The sequence below is a fragment of the Rhinoraja longicauda genome, chromosome 1 (assembly GCF_053455715.1).
Source record: "Rhinoraja longicauda isolate Sanriku21f chromosome 1, sRhiLon1.1, whole genome shotgun sequence".
NCBI lineage: Eukaryota > Metazoa > Chordata > Chondrichthyes > Rajiformes > Arhynchobatidae > Rhinoraja > Rhinoraja longicauda.
The window spans coordinates 133065912-133079358 of record NC_135953.1 but is presented as its reverse complement, the minus strand read 5'-3'; the positions used below and the strand labels follow the sequence as shown (position 1 = coordinate 133079358).

General features: G+C 45.4%; 1 protein-coding gene across 1 annotated transcript in view; it reads left to right on the top strand.

Moving 5' to 3' along the window:
* Window positions 1-2131: 2131 nt before the first annotated feature.
* Window positions 2132-13447, top strand: part of otud4 (OTU deubiquitinase 4) — an 81017-nt gene continuing 69701 nt past the window's right edge. Inside the window, exon 1 of the mRNA XM_078406900.1 lies at window positions 2132-2224. The gene's annotated coding sequence lies outside the window, so the exon portion shown is untranslated. The remainder of the gene's footprint in view (window positions 2225-13447) is intronic.

The window sequence follows — 13447 nt, the reverse complement described above, 5'->3', positions numbered from 1 at the left end:
CCCTAGTGAGACCGCACCTGGAGTACTGTGTGCAGTTTTAGTCTCCAAATTTGAGGAAGGATATTCTTGCTGTTGAGGGCGTGCAGCGTAGGTTTACTAGGTCAATTCCCGGAATGGCGGGACTGTCATATGTTGAAAGACTGGAGCGGCTAGGCTTGCATACACTGGAATTTAGAAGGATGAGAGGGGATCTTATCGAAACGTATAAGATTATTAAGGGGTTGGACACGTTAGAGGCAGGAAACATGTTCCCAATGTTGGGGGAGTCCAGAACCAGGGGCCACAGTTTAGGAATAAGGGGTAGGCCATTTAGAACTGAGATGAGGAAAAACTTTTTCAGTCAGAGAGTTGTGAATCTGTGGAATTCTCTGCCTCAAAAGGCAGTGGAGGCCAATTCTCTGAATGCATTCAAGAGAGAGCTAGATAGAGCTCTTAAGGATAGCAGAGTCAGGGGGTATGGGGAGAAGGCAGGAACGGGGTATTGATTGAGAATGATCAGCCATGATCACATTGAATGGTGCTGCTGGCGCAAAGGGCCGAATGGCCTCCTCCTGCACCTTTTGTCTATTGTCTATTGTCCAGCCTGAAAAAGTCCCATTTATTCCGACTGCCTGTCTTCAACATGATAACCAGTCGAGCACTCTTCTCCTGATATCGTCAGCTCTTATTCTGTGCACCAGCCTTGTATCTTGCACCTTGTCAAATGTGCTCTGGAAATCTAAATACATTACATCCATAGCTTCCCCCCCATGGACTCTGCCTGCCACATCATCAAAATGTGTCAAACATGATTTCCCTTCCATAAAACCATGCTGATTATTTGATCACATTAAACTTTTCCCAAATGACTAGCTCGTTCTTCTTTAATTATCAACTCCAGCATCTTGCAACAACAGATGTTTAGCTAAATATAGTTTCTCACTTTTTGTCGACCTCCCAACTTGAACGAGAGAATCACATTTGAGATTTTCCAATCTGTGGCTGCCTTCTTCGAACTCAGTGAGAACCTTCAATCAATGGCTCCACCATCTCTGCAGCCATTTCCCTTGGAACGCTTGATTAGACAATAGACAATAGACAATAGGTGTAGGAGTAGGCCATTCGGCTCTTCGAGCCAGTACCACCATTCAATGTGATCATGGCTGATCATTCTCAATCAGTACCCCGTTCCTGCCTTCTCCCCATACCCCCTGACTCCACTATCCTTAAGAGCTCTATCTAACTCTCTCTTGAATGCATTCAGAGAATTGGCCTCCACTGCCTTCTGAGGCAGAGAATTCCACAGATTCACAACTCTCTGACTGAAAAAGTTTTTCCTCACCTCCGTTCTAAATGGCCTACCCCTTATTCTTAAACTGTGGCCCCTTGTTCTGGACTCCCCCAACATTGGGAACACGTTTCCTGCCTCTAACGTGTCCAACCCCTTAATAATCTTATACGTTTCGATATGATCCCCTCTCATCATTCTAAAGTCGAGTGTATACAAGCTTAGTCGCTCCAGTCTTTCAACATATGACAGTCCCGCCATTCCGGGAATTAACCTAGTAAACCTACGCTGTACGCCCTCAATAGCAAGAATATCCTACCACAAATTTGGAGACCAAAACTACACACAGTAATCCAGGTGTGGTCTCACTAGGGCCCTGTACAACTGCAGAAGGACCTCTTTGCTCCTGGGAGGCCATTAGGTCTGAGCAATTTACCTGCCTTACCTGCACAAAGCAAAAGAGAAGGCATATAACATGGCAAAGATCAGCAGGGTGCTCGATGATTGTGAAGCTTTTAAAAACTTAGAAGGTAACTAAAAAACAATAAGGGGAGAATAGATGAAATATGATGGTATTTATTCACAAAATGCTGGAGTAACTCAGCAGGTCAGGCAGCATCTCGGGAGAGATGGAACGGGTGACGTTTCGGGTCGAGACCCTTCTTCAGACTGAAGATGAAATATGAATATAGGCTGGCAATTAATGTAAAAGAGGATGCCAATGGATTTTACTGATATATAAAAGGTAAAAGAGAGGCAAGAGTGGACATTGGAAAATGAAGCTGGAGAAGTAGTAATGGGGAACAGAGAACTGGCAAATAATCAGAATAAGTTTTTTGTATCAGTCTTCACTGCGGAAGACACCAGCAATGTGTCAGAAATTCAAGAGAGTCAGGGGGCAGAAGTGAATCATTTTAAACTGAGTTGAAGGTGCTTGGGAAGCTGAAAGATCTGAAGGTAAATAAGCCATCTGGACCAGATGGACTACAGCCCAGGGTTCTGAAAGAGGTAGCTGGTGAGATTGTTGAGGATTAGTAGTGAACTTTCAAGAATCTCTAGATTCAGGAATGATTCCAAAGGACTGGAAATCACACCGTTACAGAAGGGAGCAAGACAAAAGAAAGGAAATTATACGCTAGTTAATCTGACTTCAGTGATTGGTAAAACTATTATTAAGGATGACGTTTCAGGGTACTTGATAAAATACCCTGATAAAATAAGCGGAAGTCAGCATGGTTTGTTAAGAATAAATCTTGCCTGGCAAATCTGTTGGGAGTTTTTTGAGGAAGTAATAAGCAGGATGGACAACGGAGAGTTGGTGGATGTTGTTTACTTGGATTTTCCGAAGGCCTTTGATAGATAAGGTGCCACACGTGAGGCTGCTGAACAAGATCGGAGCCCATGGTATTAGAGGCAAGGTACTGGCATGGACAGGAGATTGGCTGACTGGCAGAAGGCAAAGAATGGGAATAAAGGGGTCATATCAGGGGCCATATATGTGGAAGGATGTGCTGGCTCTCGGGAAGGTCCGGACCAAAGATACTAGAGGAGCAAGATGAACCACTCCGTCGAAATCGCCTATACTGAAGTGTAGTACGCAAAGGAGTGTAACGTCCGCCATTTTAGTAAGCAAAACCCGCTGTTCAATATGCCTCTCGTAGTGTAATCAGTGTTTTGGGAGAACAGTATGTGTGATGATACCATTAAAATGCAGAATATATCTCATCTATCAATTCACAGATTTTTGTTATTTTTCTTTTTAAATGTTTCTGCAAGTTTCTGCCTACTAAAATGGCGCCATGACATACTACGTTTTTTGGGTCGAGCGGTCTACCTTGCTCTGCTCCATTATCTTTGGTCCAGACAAGGTTTATGAGAATGATCCCGGGGATGATTGGGTTAATGTATGAGGAGTGTTTGAAGTCTCTGGGCTTGTACTCGCTGGAGTTTAGAAGGTGTAGGGGGTCTCATTGAAACCTACCAGATAATGAAAGGCCGAGATAGAGTGGACATGAAAAAGGATGCTTCCAGTAATGGAAGAGTCTAGAACCAGAGACCACAGTCTCAGAAAACAAGGACATGTCTTCAGAGTGGAGATTAGCGGGAATTTCTTTAGCTAGAGTGTGATGAATCTGTGGAATTCATTGCCATGGACAGCTGTGGGTGCCAAGACACTGGGTATTTTTAAGGCGGAGATTGACAGGTTCTTAATTAGGAAGGGCGTGAAAGGTTACGGGAAGAAGGCAGGAGAATGGGGTTGACAGGGAAAAATAGATCAGCCATGATTGGATGGTGGAGTAGACTTGATGGGCTGAATGGCCTAATACTGCTCCTATGTCTTATGGTCTGAAGTCTCTTTAAGTTTTTTCCAGTATCTTATCCTTCATGAAATAGGTTGCCACAATTCTTTCATGATATTTGAAACTAGCCCATCAGTTACCTAGTACCTAAGGATTTCCATCTTCTCGGGGCTGAAAGACCAAAATTTAGCATGTTGGTGAAGCAAGTAATTAAGAAGACTAGCCTTCATTGCCGGGGATTGGATTAAAAAAATTGAGAAGTATTGTCACAATTCTACAGGGTGTTTGTGAGGCTGCGCCTTGAGAATTTTGTGCAGGTTTGGCCACCCTGTTCAGAAAAGGATGTGCTAACATTGAAGGCAGTCCATCGGCTAAGTCGTTTTGGGCTTAGGACGCTGTCTCAGCCTTTGGAGGTTAATGTTCCTCCATCAATTCTCCAATGTCCCAGCACCGATGCTGCGAAGGGGGATGTTAAACATCTCAGGTGGAAGTGATACATGCCGGGCTACCCTGACCCCTGCATTAAATTTAGAAATGAATGTTGACCATTCAACCCCTTAAGCTTATGTTGGCATTCAATGTATGACATAAAAACATAGAAAATAGGTGCAGGAGGAGGCCATTCGGCCCTTCCAGCCAGCACCGCCATTCAATATGATCATGGCTGATCATCCACAATCAGTAACCCGTGCCTGCCTTCTCCCCATACCCCTAGAGCTCTATCTAACTCTCTTTTAAATTCATCCAGTGAATTGGCCTCCACTGCCTTCTGCGGCACAGAATACCACAAATTCACAACTCTCTGGGTGAAAAGGTTTTTTCTCATCTCAGTTTTAAACGGCCTCCCCTTTATTCCTAGACTGTGGCCCCGAGTTCTGGGCTCCCCCAACATTGGGAACATTTTTCCTGCATCTAGCTTGTCTAGTCCTTTTATAATGTTATACCTTTCTATAAGATCCCCTCTCATCCTTCTAAATTCCAGCGAATACCAGCCCAGTCTTTCCAATCTTTCCTCATATGACTGTCCCGCCATCCCGGAGATTAACCTTGTGAACCTACGCTGCACTCCCTCAATAGCAAGGATGTCCTTCCTCAAATTAGGAGACCAAAACTGAACACACTACTCCAGGTGCGGTCTCACTAGGGCCCTGTACAACTGCAGAAGGACCTCTTTGCTCTCTTAGCCGGGTGCTAGTTTCACAAAAAAAGTAACTTGTATCGACCTGACTCGGCATTGTCGTGGTCATTGTCGTAGGGTAAAAGAAAATTTCGGCGATCAGCTACGACTTTGACAGTCGTCGGCAGTCACCTTAAAAATCACGTAACTGGGACAGGCCCTTTAGAAATACTAGGGGGCCATAATGGGTGTGTTAGGTGGGCTTTGCTGTTGGGTATTAATGAATGCCTTGGTTTTGGGCATTCTGTCTGCTGCAAATGTCAGTTGTGCCTGAGGGCCACACCCAAAAAGCTTGCAAAATAAGTCAGCACTGAGTAGCTGCTGAACCTATCAGTTACCTTAAGTACGGGCAATGAATTAGCCACTGACAGATATTTCAGAGCACACTGAAAGATATTTCAGTGCACACTGAAATTGAAACCAGTAATTTTGCTGGTAGGAAGCAAGTTGAAGGTGCATTTTATTTCCATTTGCACAGTGAAATTTTAGAGGGCATCAAGAATTGCAAGCTACAGTATCTCAAACATCTGCAGAACATTTCATATTTTAGAGAATGTACTAATTAAAATGAACATGTCTTGACATGTTAACGCAACAGTGTTATCAGGCAAAAATTGACAACCGTGTTGGACAATGGTTCTGTTTAATAAAAAACATATGCATGCTGTACCAGATATCTAAATATAATCAAAGCTGACATTATGAACTTTACTGAAGTTTAAAGACATATCTTGGGATGTATTTTTAAAATATAAAAAAGAATATCATGATTGAGAAAGAAGAGATTATCAATTGATAGTGGTATTGAATATTGTAATCAAGAGAGTCATCTTCAGTCTCTTGAAAATGGACATTGGGATTTCTTCTGCTTACCTTTGAAGGTCATAGAAGAACAGTTTTCTTTTATCAGAGAAACTTCAGATAATATTCAGCAGGATAACACCACAAGTGTCAGCATCAGTCACTGAAAGGAAGCATGCAGGTACAGCAGGCAGTGAAGAAAGCCAATGGAATGTTGACCTTCATAACAAGAGGAGTTGAGTATAGGAGCAAAGAGGTCCTTCTGCAGTTGTACAGGGCCCTAGTGAGACCGCACCTGGAGTACTGTGTGCAGTTTTGGTATCGAAATTTGAGGAAGGATATTCTTGCTATTGAGGGCGTGCAGCATAGGTTTACTAGGTTAATTCCCGGAATGGCGGGACTGTCATATGTTGAAAGACTGGAGCGACTAGGCTTGTATACACTGGAATTTAGAAGGATGAGAGGGGATCTTATCGAAACGTATAAGATTATCAAGGGGTTGAACACGTTAGAGGCAGAAAACATGTTCCCAATGTTGGGGGAGTCCATAACAAGGGGCCACAGTTTAAGAATAAGGGGTAGGCCATTTAGAACTGAGATGAGGAAAAACTTTTTCAGTCAGAGAGTTGTGAATCTGTGGAATTCTCTGCCTCAGAAGGCAGTGAAGGCCAAGTCTCTGAATGCATTCAAGAGAGAGCTAGATAGAGCTCTTAAGTCTAGCGGAGTCAGGGGGTATGGGGAGAAGGCAGGAACGGGGTACTGATTGAGAATGATCAGCCATGATGACATTGAATGGCGGTGCTGGCTCGAAGGGCTGAATGGCCTCCTCCTGCACCTATTGTCTATTGCCTAAAGGCAAAAGATGTTAGGACACAGACTGTTGAATTCACAGTCTGCCTTTTGGTATTTTTTGACGTAAAAAAACTATATATGCATTATTCCAGCAATTCATTTCAAAGAATAAACATTGATTTTTCCTAGGCAGTAAACAAAGCAGTGTTGTTCAAAAGTTTTGTATTGTTTCATGAGTATTCTGCCAAACCTGAACATTAGATTATTGAAATAAATCTGAAGTGTCAACATGTGGGAAAAAGCAACCAACTGAAACTCAGGATCGCTTTAACTGCAGCTCTGGAGAATCTTTGAATTATTAAAAAAATATAATGCCATTTTATTTTCCTGCACTTGAGGTTGCACTAAGTTCACAAAGTAAAGAACCATAGCAATACTCAAAGCCACACTGAAAGCAAAAGTAGTGCAAGCCAAAGGAAACGGAAATTCTTTGAAACTGAATGAAGAATTTTATTGCAGAAATTGTGGTACAGTATAGCTGAATGTTCTGCTGAACATGTATGAAACACACAAAGATCACAGAGCAAAACAGATTTTCTGCAACTGAAAGAAATGACCTGGAACTTTCTTATTCTAATGCTACATGGCTGATATTTATTGATGCTTTTGGCAAGGTGATCGTACATAAAGATGCTTTTGTGCTAAATAATGCAATGCTTAGTAACCCAATCGCAGCTAATGGCAGCTTGTTTTCAACAACGGTTATTTTTTGCAGCAGGCATTGAATTCACTAAGTATAATAGATCAAAATATTTATTCAGATGACTCCGTAGACTCTATGATGCATAGACTTTAGTTAATTGATGAGGATATTGCTATGTCTTTCGATGCGTGTGATTTAAATGCAAGTACTTATTTTGCTTCATGTCATAAGTGACAGGAGCAGAATTAGGCCATTTGGCCCATCAATTCTACTCCGCCATTCAATCATGGCTGATCTATCTTTCCCTCTTAACCCCATTCTATTTCCTTCTCCCCATAACCCCTGACACCCGTAATAATCAAGAATCTATCTATCTCTCCCTTCAAAATATTAATTGCCTTGGCTTCCACAGTCTTCTTTGGCAATGAATTCCACAGATTCACCACCTTCTGACTGAAGAAGTTCCCCCTCATCTTCCTAAAGGAACGTCCTTTTATTCTGAGGTTATGACCTCTGGTCCTAGACTCTCTCACGAGTGGAAACATCCTCTCAACATCCACTCTATCCATGCCTTTTACGATTGGTTGTTTCTATGAGGCCCCCCCTTATCCTTCTAAAATTATTTGAATGCCCCTGCAAAACAGTCATATCTAAATTCCTTTGCACTTTTGTGGGGAGACTAAAGCTAAATTCAAGATGGCCAACAATAACAAAATGTCCTTCCCTAAAGCATGTTAATAATATGGAACATATTATCAGAAATAGTAGAAGAGATAAATTACATTGAGACATTTAAGGAAAAGTTGGATGGGTACATACAGAAATAGAAGGTTCACCTCCCACCCTTTGTGTCGAAAAGTTACCCCTCAGATTCCGATCAAATCTTCCCCCCCCCCCCCCCCCCCTCCTCACCTTAAACCTACGTCCTCTGGTTCTCGATTCCATTTTTTAAATTTTCCTCAACATCCTAAAGATGGCTACATAAATTACACATTATAAAGGTGGTTTGAAAAATCAGAGGGTGGTGATGAGCATGTGACATGGGAAAGTTTATTGGGAAATAAATGGGGAAATGCAATTGATGGGATTATTCTGGCATTGATTTGGCATTGTCAAATGACTTCCTTCCATATTACAAGGAAATATATGAAATATAATACACCTAGGTCTTTCTGAACATAAATGTCTTTAAAAAAACTCAATGTTTTTTAAATTCTTTTTAACCACTGCAACACGCAGCCCCTATCTTCCTGAGCATCAGGCTGCAAAATCCCCCAAGTTCTAATGATGAGATCATTTGTACATAGAAAGGCCATCAGGAGTCCCCACTCCTTGTTAACCTTTTATATTAAAAAGACTGCAATACTGAAAATATTTTGGAGACAATGTAGCATGGAGATATCTTCCTTTGTCCGAAGATATGGCTTGTCACCCATTGTAGCTGATTAGCTCTCACTGTCTCTGATCCATTTCTACCCTCTAATTTCATCCAGAGCAAGGATAGGATTCATAGTTGGTATGTTGGCATTCATAGCGAGGGGATTTGAGTATAGGAGCAGGGAGGTTCTGCTGCAGTTGTACAGGGCATTGGTGAGACCACACCTGGAGTATTGCGTACAGTTTTGGTCTCCTACTCTGAGGAAAGACATTCTTGCCATAGAGGGAGTACAGAGAAGGTTCACCAGATTGATTCCTGGGATGGTAGGACTTTCATATGAAGAAAGACTGGATAGACTCGGCTTGTACTCGCTGGAATTTAGAAGATTGAGGGGGGATCTTATAGAAACTTACAAAATTCTTAAGGGGTTGGACAAGCTAGATGCAGGAAGATTGTTCCCGATGTTGGGGAAGTCCAGAACAAGGGGTCACAGTTTAAGGATAAGGGGGAAGTCTTTTAGGACCGAAATGAGAAAGTTTTTTTTCACACAGAGAGTGGTGAATCTGTGGAATTCTCTGCCACAGAAGGTAGTTGAGGCCAGTTCATTGGCTATATTTAAGAGGGAGTTAGATGTGGCCCTTGTGGCTAAAGGGATCAGGGGGTTTGGAGAGAAGGCAGGTACGGGATACTGAGTTGGATGATCAGCCATGATCGTATTGAATTGCGGTGCAGGCTCGAAGGGCCGAATGGCCTACTCCTGCACCTATTTTCTATGTTTCTATGTCTCTATCAGGAGTCCCCACTCCTTGTTAACCTTTTATATTAAAAAGACTGCAATACTGAAAACATTTTGGAGACAATGTAGCATGGAGATATCTTCCTTTGTCCGAAGATATGGCTTGTCACCCACTGTAGCTGAATAGCTCTCACTGTCTCTGATCCATTTCTACCCTCTAATTTAATCCAGAGCAAGGATAGGATTCCTTTCATCCTCCCCTTCCACACTACCAGCCTCTACATTCAATGGATCATCCATGGGCGGTAGCGCAGCGGTAGAGTTGCTGCTTTACAACGAATGCAGCGCCGGAGACTCAGGTTCGATCCTGACGACGGGTGCTATACTGTAAGGAGTTTGTACGTTCTCCCCGTGACCTGCGTGGGTTTTCTCCGAGATCTTCGGTTTCCTCCCACACTCCAAAGACGTACAGGTATGTAGGTTAATTGGCTGGGCAAATGTAAAAATTGTCCCTAGTGGGTGTAGGATAGTGTTAATGTACGGGGATCGCTGGGCGGCACGGACCTGGAGGGCCGAAAAGGCCTGTTTCCAGCTGTATATATATGATATGATATGATATGATATGGTATTTTTGCCAACTTTGCCATCATTCCATCTCGGATAAATCTTCCCGGCCACTTGTGGGATCATTCATTCTGTGACTCGCTAGTTTTACTAATCCATCTCCATCAATACCCCATATCTCATACCCTCGAAAACAAATGTAGCATGTTGGAACTAAGCCCTTTGAGTCCAAATGTTCACATTCTCCTTGCAGAAGAAGCAGCAATTGACTTGTTGCTCTTCCAATTTACTGCTCACTATATAGTCTCCTCTACATTGGAAAAAACGAACACAGGTTGGGTAACAGCTTTGCACAACACCTCCATTCTGCCCCGAAGTGTCACCCTGAACTTCCAGTTATTTCTCATTTTATTTCTGTATCCTATTCCCACTCTGACTTCTCTCTCTTTGTTCTCTTCATTGCAGTGAACTTTGGCTCAGGAATGTCAGGACATGTTCCAACATGCTCCCCAGAACCCCACAATAAATTCAACAATTTCTGATAATCATCCGTTCCATGTCGAAGGGAACTGGCTACTTCGGGTAAAGCGTTATCAAACCTACAACATTAACTCATTTTTTAAATATCTCTCTACATGTTGTCCGACCTGTTGAGTATTTAGAACGTTCTCCTTTAGATCAATCCAGTAATTGCAATTCTAGCTTTCTGTTTTCCTTCTTCTCTGTTCCCATCTAATGTCCTTTGCTTACATAGTTTCCAGCTCTGCACTAATTAACAGGACCTCACCTCTCAAAGGCACCATCTTCTCAGGACGTCCCTCAGAACCAAGGGACACTTCCTTCCACTTCCGTTCTGAGGTGACTGATGAAGAAGGTTTTGCACCAAGTTAGGCAAGTTGAGCTTTGCAGGCTGGGCAGGTGGATAGCTTGCTCCCTCTGTTGTTTACCCAAAGATTTTGTGAACTACTAATATCATCTCAATTGTTTTCTCTCCACTTTGACCAATCATGGGTCAAAGATTCCCAAGAAACAACGGGAGTGTTGCTATTTTCAAGGATTTTTGAGATTTTTTTTTATCCTGATCACATGCCCTGCAGTTAGTGACCGTGGTTCTGGAGCAGACTTAAGAGGTGGAACAGGGTCCCATTACTCCTGTAAATGATCTCCTCTCCAGTGAGAAGTTTGTCGAAGGTGATATGAAGTTTAGCAACGCAGCAAGAAAGATTGCAAAAAAAAATCGTGCAGTCTTTCTTAAAGCTCATCTGCAATGATATTGGACTTGTTGTGGATCCGTTTGTTAGGATCCCGTGTAGAATTATGAAGCCTTGGTGGATTATGAAATACGATGGTGTGGCGGGCCGAACCACTTTGGTCTCGAACCGTCGATCGTCGAGCTCGAGCACTCGCGTGGACCTGGCGTGATCTGGGCCAACCAATCAACGTCGACCTGGATGGTCTGCTGGCGGTGTGCAGCGGACAACGGAGCTAGTCTTCACCTCACGGTCAACACGTTAACACACACCTTGCCCTCTTGTACTAATTGTTGAGCTGTATCGTTTAAATTTTAAACTGAGTGTTTATACAACACGTGAACCTCTACAGTGGTGACCCCGACAATCCAAAACGTCCACTTTTGGATTTCATCATGCCGCCTGGGCGGCACGGTGGCGCAGCGGTAGAGTTGCTGCCTTACAGCGAATGCAGTGCCGGAGACTCAGGTTCGATCCTGACTACGGGCGCCGTCTGTACGGAGTTTGTACGTTCTCCCCGTGACCTGCATGGGTTTTCTCCGAGATCTTCGGTTTCCTCCCACACTCCAAAGACGTACAGGTATGTAGGTTAATTGACTGGGTAAATGTAAAAATTGTCCCTAGTGTGTGTAGGATAGTGTTAATGTGCGGGGATCGCTGGGCGGCACGGACTCGGTGGGCCGAAGGGCCTGTTTCCGCGCTGTATCTCTAAATCTAAAAAATCTAAAAAATCTAAAACTCAGATCAGCAGAACGCAGTTTCACTCAAACTGCCCATTCTGGGCATCACAGCCCCAGGTGTGGTTTGAACAAGCCGAAGCCCAATTCCACATCCGGCAGATAACTGCCGATGTCACCAAGTACTACTACATGGTCAGTGCATTGGACCAGGACACCGCCGGGCGCCTGATCAATTACCTTCGCCAGCCACCAGCCGACAACAAGTACGAAGGGATCAGAACGCTCCTCAAGGACACCTTCGGTCTCAGTCGCCGAGACAGGGCGGCAAAACCCCTGCACGTGGATGGCCTAGGCGACCGCAAACCGTCCGTGCTCATGAATGAAATGCTCGCCCTGATGAATGGACACAGGACCTGCCTCCTTTTTGAAAAGGTTTTCCTCGAGCAGATGCCTGCGGACATCCGCCTGCTCCTCGCGGATGACGATTTCACCGACCCCTGACGGCTGGCAGCCCGTGCGGACGCGCTGTGGCAGGCCAAACAGCAGGGTGGCGCCACCATCAGTCGGGTGGTGGCGGTGCCTCGGCAGTTCCCAGCCTCCACGGAAGGAGCGGCAGTGACATCGCCACGAACGGCGCCAGCAAGGACAAGTGGTGCAACTACCACCAAAGGAGGGGCTCCGAGGCCCGCCGATGCCGACCACCCTGCACGCATCCGGGTAACGCCTCGGCCAGCCGTCGATGGTGGCAACTGCCGGCCAAAAACATCGCCTCCTGGGATCGTCATTCGGGGCGGCGTTTTCTCGTTGACACGGGAGCGGAGGTCAGTGTTTTGCCCCCCCCCGGGCACCGGCACTCGTTCCGGAAAGAAGGCGCCTCCCCTGACCGCTGCCAACAGCAGCAACATCAGAACATTCGGGGTCCGCATGATCAAGCATGATCAAGCTCAACTTCAACTCCTGTCGCTTCAAGTGGACCTTTACCATCAGCCGACGTCTCACAACCGCTGTTAGGCGCCAACTTCTTCCGGGCGCTCTCCCTGCTGGTCGACGTGAAAGGACAACGTTCGAGTCGATCGCCTTGCGTCACGCTGAATTGACTGCGTCCCACCTGGGCTCGGTGACCTCCGACAACGAGTACGCCAGGATCGTGGCCGATTTCCCTGACATCACAACCCCCCAGTTCACAACGGCCAGCCCCAAGCATGGCGTGAAGCACCATATCCCCACCACCGGACCGACACTCCATGCACGCGCACGCAGGCTGCCCCGGACAAGCTCCGACTGGCTTGGAGTTCCCCAAGATGGAGGAAATGGGCAGAGTGCGCCGCTCAGGCAGCCCGTGGGTATCCCCGCTTCACATGGTCCCCAAAGCGTCTGGGGGCTGGAGACCCTGTGGGGACCACCGCCGCCTCAACGAGGTCCAACAGCCGACCGGTATCCTGTCCCGCACATCCAGGCCTTCACGACAAACCTGGACGGTGCCAAGGTTTTTCCAAGATCAACCTGGTACGCGGCCACGATCAGATTCCGGTCCACCCAGGTAACATCCCCAAAACGGCCCTCATCACCCCGTTCGGGCTCTTCGAGTTCCTGCGCATGCCTTCCGGTCTCAAGAATGCCGCCCGAGGCTCATGGACGTCGTGGGCCGCGGGCTGATCTTCGTGTTCATCTATCTCGATGACATCCTCGTCGCCAGCCGCTCTCGCCAGGAACACCGCGCACTCCTCCGACAGCTCTGTCAGAGGCTCAACGAGCATGGCCTGGCGATCAACCTTGCCAAGTGTCACTTCCATCAACTT